Genomic DNA, 6,511 nt, shown 5'->3' with positions numbered 1-6,511 from the left:
TAGCACATAATAATAAAATGCCATTTAGCAGACGCTTTTTATCCAAAGCGACTTACAGTCATGCGTGCATACATTTTTTTTTTTTTGTGTATGGGTGGTCCCGGGGATCGAACCCACTACCTTGGCGTTATAAGCGCCGTGCTCTACCAGCTGAGCTACAGTGGACCACATACACTAATATGCTAAACTATGCTAATCATACTTTTAAAAATCTTCTTCTGATCAACTGTAGGACCAAATGACACACACTTTGGAATGTAGGCCCATGGTACATCTTAACTTAGTTTAATAAAAGCTAAGGGTTTGGTCAAAAGATGGCTGAGTTATTTACAAATCAAAAATCAGATTTTAGATGTCCATTTAAAGCACTCTGATCTTGTGTCCCAACTGTCATCCTGTGAACACCCCATTTGGTCTTAAATAAGGTTCTTATGACTCATCTTCCCATCCTATCCCCCCCCCTCTCTCAGGGATTAACAGAATTCCCACACAATGCACATCTATGTGATCAAGTACACAGAGGGTCACATGGCATTTCCCATAAAAAAACATTTCTGTGTATGTTTCTGTTATGTTGAACAACTAATACTCCCCTAGCACAGCCCCTCTAGCCTACAGCGTACACCTTAGAATCTGAGAAAGGCATTAGAGCAGTCAGAACAACAGGCCCTCAGACCCAGCTGGACATTCTTAGGGATTAGCTTGCAGCCAGGTATGCCTGGAAAGGCGTCACTGAGGAGGGGGGAGGCCTCAAATCTATTCCCAGGCTTCAGCCCCACTAGGCCGACACAAGGCGGTCATTATAGCCTGGTCTGGCTCCCATAGGGCCAGAATGGGGATGGAGAAGGGGAGAGAGAGGACTGAGGGCTGGGGAAAGGAGGGGATGGAGGAATGGAGGGGATCAAAGGGATGCACTCTCAGGCCTCAACAGAGAGACACACGACACCACTGAGAAGAGAGAGAGAGAGAGAGAGAGAGAGAGAGAGAGAGAGAGAGAGAGAGAGAGAGAGAGAGAGAGAGAGAGAGAGAGAGAGAGAACCTAGCAGCACCCACCACTGAGATACACTAATTGGAGACACATTGGAGCATCAATTACTGAAAACCAAAACCTCCTGTTTCTATTAGAATACTTTATTCTAAGCATCACAGCCAATCCAAATGGGCTGTATGCTCATTATCGTGTTTATGTCAAAAGCTCCCCTCCAACCCCCGCTTCTTTCTCATCTGGGGATAAAAATAGGTATTGGATCAAAACGTCCATGCTGTTGATCTATCCTCATCATCAACACACACGCACACACCACACTCACATACACAAGCACACACACACTGAGCCCTTCCATCTGAGAACCAGCACAACTCATCCTCAAGGAGAGGTGGAGAGAAAGAGGGAGAGGCAGAGAGAGGGAGAGATTAAAAGGTGGAGAGGAGAGATGTCAGTGCTCTCACACTTGTCACAATTAAAGGTCACAGATCCTCATTTTTTTCTCTCCTCTTTTCCCTCCTGTCTTCTCCTCCTTCCTGCTGTCAAAGGTCCCTCTCCAACTTTAACTCTCCTGTGATGAGTGAGTGTTAGAATATGTGTGTGAGAGTGTATGCGAGTGAGAGAGGTGTGTGTGCATATTAATTATTAGAGCAGTGTGTGTGTGTTTGCTTGTTAGTGTGTGTGTCTATGTGTGTGTGTGTGATCAGAGGGAGTGTGAGCTGTCATATCTGAGGTGCTCTGCAGGTTCATGCTGAGGTTAGGTGTTTCTCAGGGGTCTAATACTCCTTCTGAACGAAAGATCAGAAAACAGAGAGAGAGGAGAGGAATGGAGAGATTAACACTGTCCACACACTGGCATCCCACCAGCCCAGCCTCCCCGCAGGGGAAGTGTGTGTGTGTGTGTGTGTGTGTGTGTGTGTGTGTGTGTGTGTGTGTGTGTGTGTGTGTGTGTGTGTGTGTAGCCCCTTCCCTCCCTCCAGCTAGCATTGTTCAGAACTTTTCTTCTCCTGTATCAGATTTGTTATAGAGAGAAAGTTGAATGGACTGACACACACTGGCAGTGGTGCATTAGAAACCCAAAGTTTTTCTGAAAATAGTTTCACTACTTTAACTTTGCTATATTAGTGAGTGTGTTACAATTACACCAGCGTCAGTAGTGTGTATGCACATGTGTGTAACTACAAACTATGTAAGGTGTGTGTCATTAAAACCCCCTGATTACAAACCCAACAAATTCCCACCAATATACATCTATGTGAAGGAACTGAAGCATCTCATCAAAGTTCCACATTAAGAAACATGAATGTTTGAGAAAGATAAAACGAGAGACGGTTTTGATCCATCAGTGACGTCTTTCCCACTGGAAGACAGTCATTTGGCTCCTCTTTCTTCCCTACAGATGGAATGGACAGGCTGGAGGTTTCATCTGGAGGTTTCCTTCACGAAGAGCTTTCTGAAGCACACACAGGGGCTTCAAACATTATTGTGTCATTGCGTTTGAATGTGTGTGTGCGTGTGTGTAAATGGGTGTGTATGTGTGTATTTACCTGTGTGTCTGTGTATAGGCTCATTTGATGAGTAACCTTGCATCTGAGTCTTGAAGACTTTAGCATTATCTCAGTGGAGTAATGCATTCTTGAGTTGCACAGACAACCCTGGTCCGATACCCGTCATTCTTAGCTGCACATGTGTGCATTAGTATGCCAACAGAAAGCCTGTAGGCTAGAGTGGAATTCTAGAACAGAGTACTACTCCCAGAGCATCCTACAGGGACAGTCAGACCCCAGGGATTTAAAGTGATCCTATTATCACCATTGTTATGGCCCTGATATGAAAAAGAGAGAGGGGATTTTAGTGTACAGATAATAAAAAATAATATGCTCATTTAGCAGACGCTTTTATCCAAAGCGACTTACAGTTCTAAAACATCTATTCAGTATATGTGGCCCAAGAGGGAATTAAACCCACAACTTTGGTGTTGACAACCAACTGAGCTAAGGGAACCACGTGTATACTGTATCTAAACTTCCCATATTTGTAATTGTAAGTTCTGTATGGGCTCAAATACCACCCAAACGGTTCACTAGTCCTGAGACAGGCGCAACGAGCATGCACACTCACACATACACACCCACCTGTACACACACACACACACACACACACACACACAGCTCCTGTGCCGTCTATTTGGCTCCTATCAATAATGATGTCTGTACAGTATTAGTGTATTAGTGCAAAAGTGGGTCTGCAAGCATCCAATTATCAGCCAACAAACCTAACAAACCCGTCACAGCGGATTAGCCCAACAATGTTCACCCCCCCAACAACACACACACACACACACACATCACAACACGCTGGTTCACTCCGCTCCCCTATTACATTTTTTATTGCCCAATTATCTCACTCTCCTTGCATCTTCCTGAGACAGGGGTAATGGGTAATGGGAGAACTTCCCCATTCTCTAATTGAAAGGATTTCTGAGGATTATCGAGAGGTCAGAAATAAATTTGTTTTAGAAAAGTCATAAACACAAGTTTTCTCCTACACTGTTGAGGAATATTTTCCAGTACCCCTTTATGTAGACTGCAGACCAGAGCAGCTTATCTCTCATTGAATACTTAGGAAGTAGTCAAGTCTAAAGCTGTCTGGGAGGGAAGGATGGATGGAACGAGGCAGGTTTAAATGAGAGAAAAAGCGATTGCATGTGCAGAGTTGACCTGATTTATGCTAAATCATTAATGAGTCTGACATGTCATGTTTTCGGGGTGACATGGGGGTTATTGACCGTGACACACGGAAACTCCGACACACACACAGACACGCACACGCACACAGACATACTCGCACACACACAAACACACACAAACAAACACACCCTAATCAGTCATCTGCATGTTATCAGAGACCTCTCCGTGTAGCATGTTCCTGAAACATGTAGTCTGTGTGTCATTGCATAACCCACACTGCTCAGGTGAACGTGGGCTAAGCGTGTAACATGTAAGTGCATAGGGTAAAAGAACAGTTCACCGTTTTTTTCAATTGTTTACACGTGATTTTGAAAACAGAGTTCTTTTTGTCAAAATATAATCACAATTATCCAAACACCACAATCAATTAGCAAAATTCCTAGATTGTTTGCAAAATGACACACTTCAGTCAAAACATACACACTTCAGTCAAAACATATACACATATTTGTGAAAATGCTATTTGTTTTCATTTAACCAACACAGTCATCAATGATCATACACTATTGCAGCCAGTTTCACACTGCTGTGATAAATAAAAAACACATTTGTAAAAAAAAAAAAAAAAAAAGATTTTTGGCCAGACATTCTTACTGTATGTGAGAGATAATTTAGGTGACAAAAAATAGTGAGAAACACAACATTATTCATGATTTGTTTTGAGATATAAGGATAATGTAGACAAATACTGTAGGCCTACTATAACCTTACCAAGCACTGCACAACACTTGATGCTGCAGACTGAATATTTCAAGTATTTATTTCAATACTTACAGTATTTCTTACCATAATCAGTTACAGTAATCAACCAACAATGATATCAATTACTGTAAACAAATAAAATCCGTAGACAAATAAAAATTACTGCATGAATTACAGTACATACACTTTGACTCTGAAGAAAAGTAAAGTAAAAGTAAACAGAAATGAAAGAAAACTACTGTAAAAGCAACAAGAATACTGTAACTATCCGTCTCTCCGTCTGGCTGGATCAGGCCATAACATTTCATCCACATCACAGGCTATGTCTTCATTGGCAAGGCACCGTTGGAAGAATCGCCTTGTGTGACGAATCCACCCCTGCACTGAAGCTGCTTCAATAAGATCACATGCCTGTTCCATGGCCTGAATGAGGGGCAAACGGTCATAAGGCCGCAGGTCATATACCTTCCACCGCCACGCTGAAAAAAAATTATTCTATAGGATTCAGGAAGGGGGAGTATGGGGGAAGGTATAAAACTTCAAAATCAGGTTGATCATGGAACCAGTTCTGGACTAGAGCAGCCCGATGAAATGAGACATTGTCCCAAACGACAATGTACCGCATCTGGTCCACTTGGTGTAATGCTGTGACAATCTCATGCAATCGGTCAAGAAATGCAAGTATCAGATTTGCATTATAGGGTCCCAGATTTGCATGGTGGTGGAGGACCCCATTTTGTGTGATAGCAGCGCAAAGGGTGATGTTACCCCCTCGCTGCCCTGGCACATTGGTGATTGCCCTGTGCCCAATTACATTTCTCCCTCTTCTTCTTGTTTTTGCAAGGTTAAATCCAGCCTCATCCACATATATAAATTCATGTTGAATTTCAGCAGCATCCATTTGCAAGACTCTCTGAAACACATTAAAGAAAATAGGATGCTATTCAATATCTATAGCACAGTATTTTTTTTGTGACAGAACATTATGAGCAGTGCATGATACCACACCATAGTCAGATGAACAATGCATACCTCCACATACTCATTGCGCAGATGTTTCACTCTCTCTGAATTTCTGTCAAATGGTACCCGATACAGTTGCTTCATGTATATTTGATTTTTCTTTAGGATTCGACCTAATGTTGACAGAGAGACTCGTTGGATGTTATTGAAAATATTGTCATCATTGATGATATTGGCTTGGATTTCTCGTAGCCTGATACAATTATTGGCCAAAACCATGTTCACAATGGCGGCCTCTTGTGCACGACTAAACATAGGGCCCCTTCCACCTTGGTGTCCTCGACCCTCAATCCTATGTAAAAACAAAATAAGATAACAATAAATAAATATATATATATATATGCAGCCTACTGTCAAATGTCACAGTAAACAATATTGATTATACAAGCTTCAGTTTCAATGTATACTGTGTGGTTAGCTTACCTGTTTTCTCGATGAAATGTCCGAATTACTGACGCAACAGTATTTCTGCTGAGATTTGGTTGAACTCTTTGTCCAGCTTCCATCAGTGTCAGTCCATGGTTGATAACATGGTCAATAAGTGTTGCACGGATTTCTCGAGTCAAATTTGGTCCTCGTCTTCTTTGTTCAGGTTCTATCAACTCTTCAAGTCCTTCTCTACCTCTTCCTCTACCTAGGTGTCTTCCTCTACCTCCTTCTCTTCCTCTACCTTCTTCTCCTCTACCTATGCCTCTTCCTCTACCTCCTTCTCCTCTTCCTCTACCGCCTTCATCTCCTCTTTGAGCTCCCCCTCTCATTCTCACTCTTCTTCTTCTTCTAACTCCTTCCATTTTTGTTGAAGACAGGTGAACTCACCTGCTGCCTTTTATAGCACACCTGAGTGCTGCGTTTTCAAATTAGCACATGTGTGCTTCCACACCTGGTAGATGTGTTTATCCAATTCGTTCATTAGTGTGGTAATTGGCAATCCGGTGCTTTGTAATTACAAGGAAGTAACCTCACGATCCTTATCTGTGTCTAAGGTGTGAAAATGTGTGTAGAGTTTTACAAATCACTGTGTGTAATGTTTTGCAAAAAGGGTGAGGCGGAC

General features: G+C 42.3%; 1 long non-coding RNA gene across 1 annotated transcript; it reads right to left on the bottom strand.

Moving 5' to 3' along the window:
- Positions 1–4,999: 4,999 nt before the first annotated feature.
- On the bottom strand, positions 5,000–6,134 carry LOC123491655. Its single transcript, XR_006661508.1, has 3 exons — positions 5,884–6,134; positions 5,470–5,752; positions 5,000–5,350 (listed from the first exon to the last, which is right to left on the bottom strand). It is a non-coding gene; the product is annotated as an uncharacterized LOC123491655 (long non-coding RNA).
- Between the last annotated feature and the right edge of the window lie 377 nt (positions 6,135–6,511).

This window comes from Coregonus clupeaformis, chromosome 10, assembly GCF_020615455.1.
Source record: "Coregonus clupeaformis isolate EN_2021a chromosome 10, ASM2061545v1, whole genome shotgun sequence".
Taxonomy (NCBI): Eukaryota; Metazoa; Chordata; class Actinopteri; order Salmoniformes; family Salmonidae; genus Coregonus; species Coregonus clupeaformis.
Note: the sequence above shows the minus strand (reverse complement) of the source record. Positions and strands in the feature narration are given on the sequence as shown.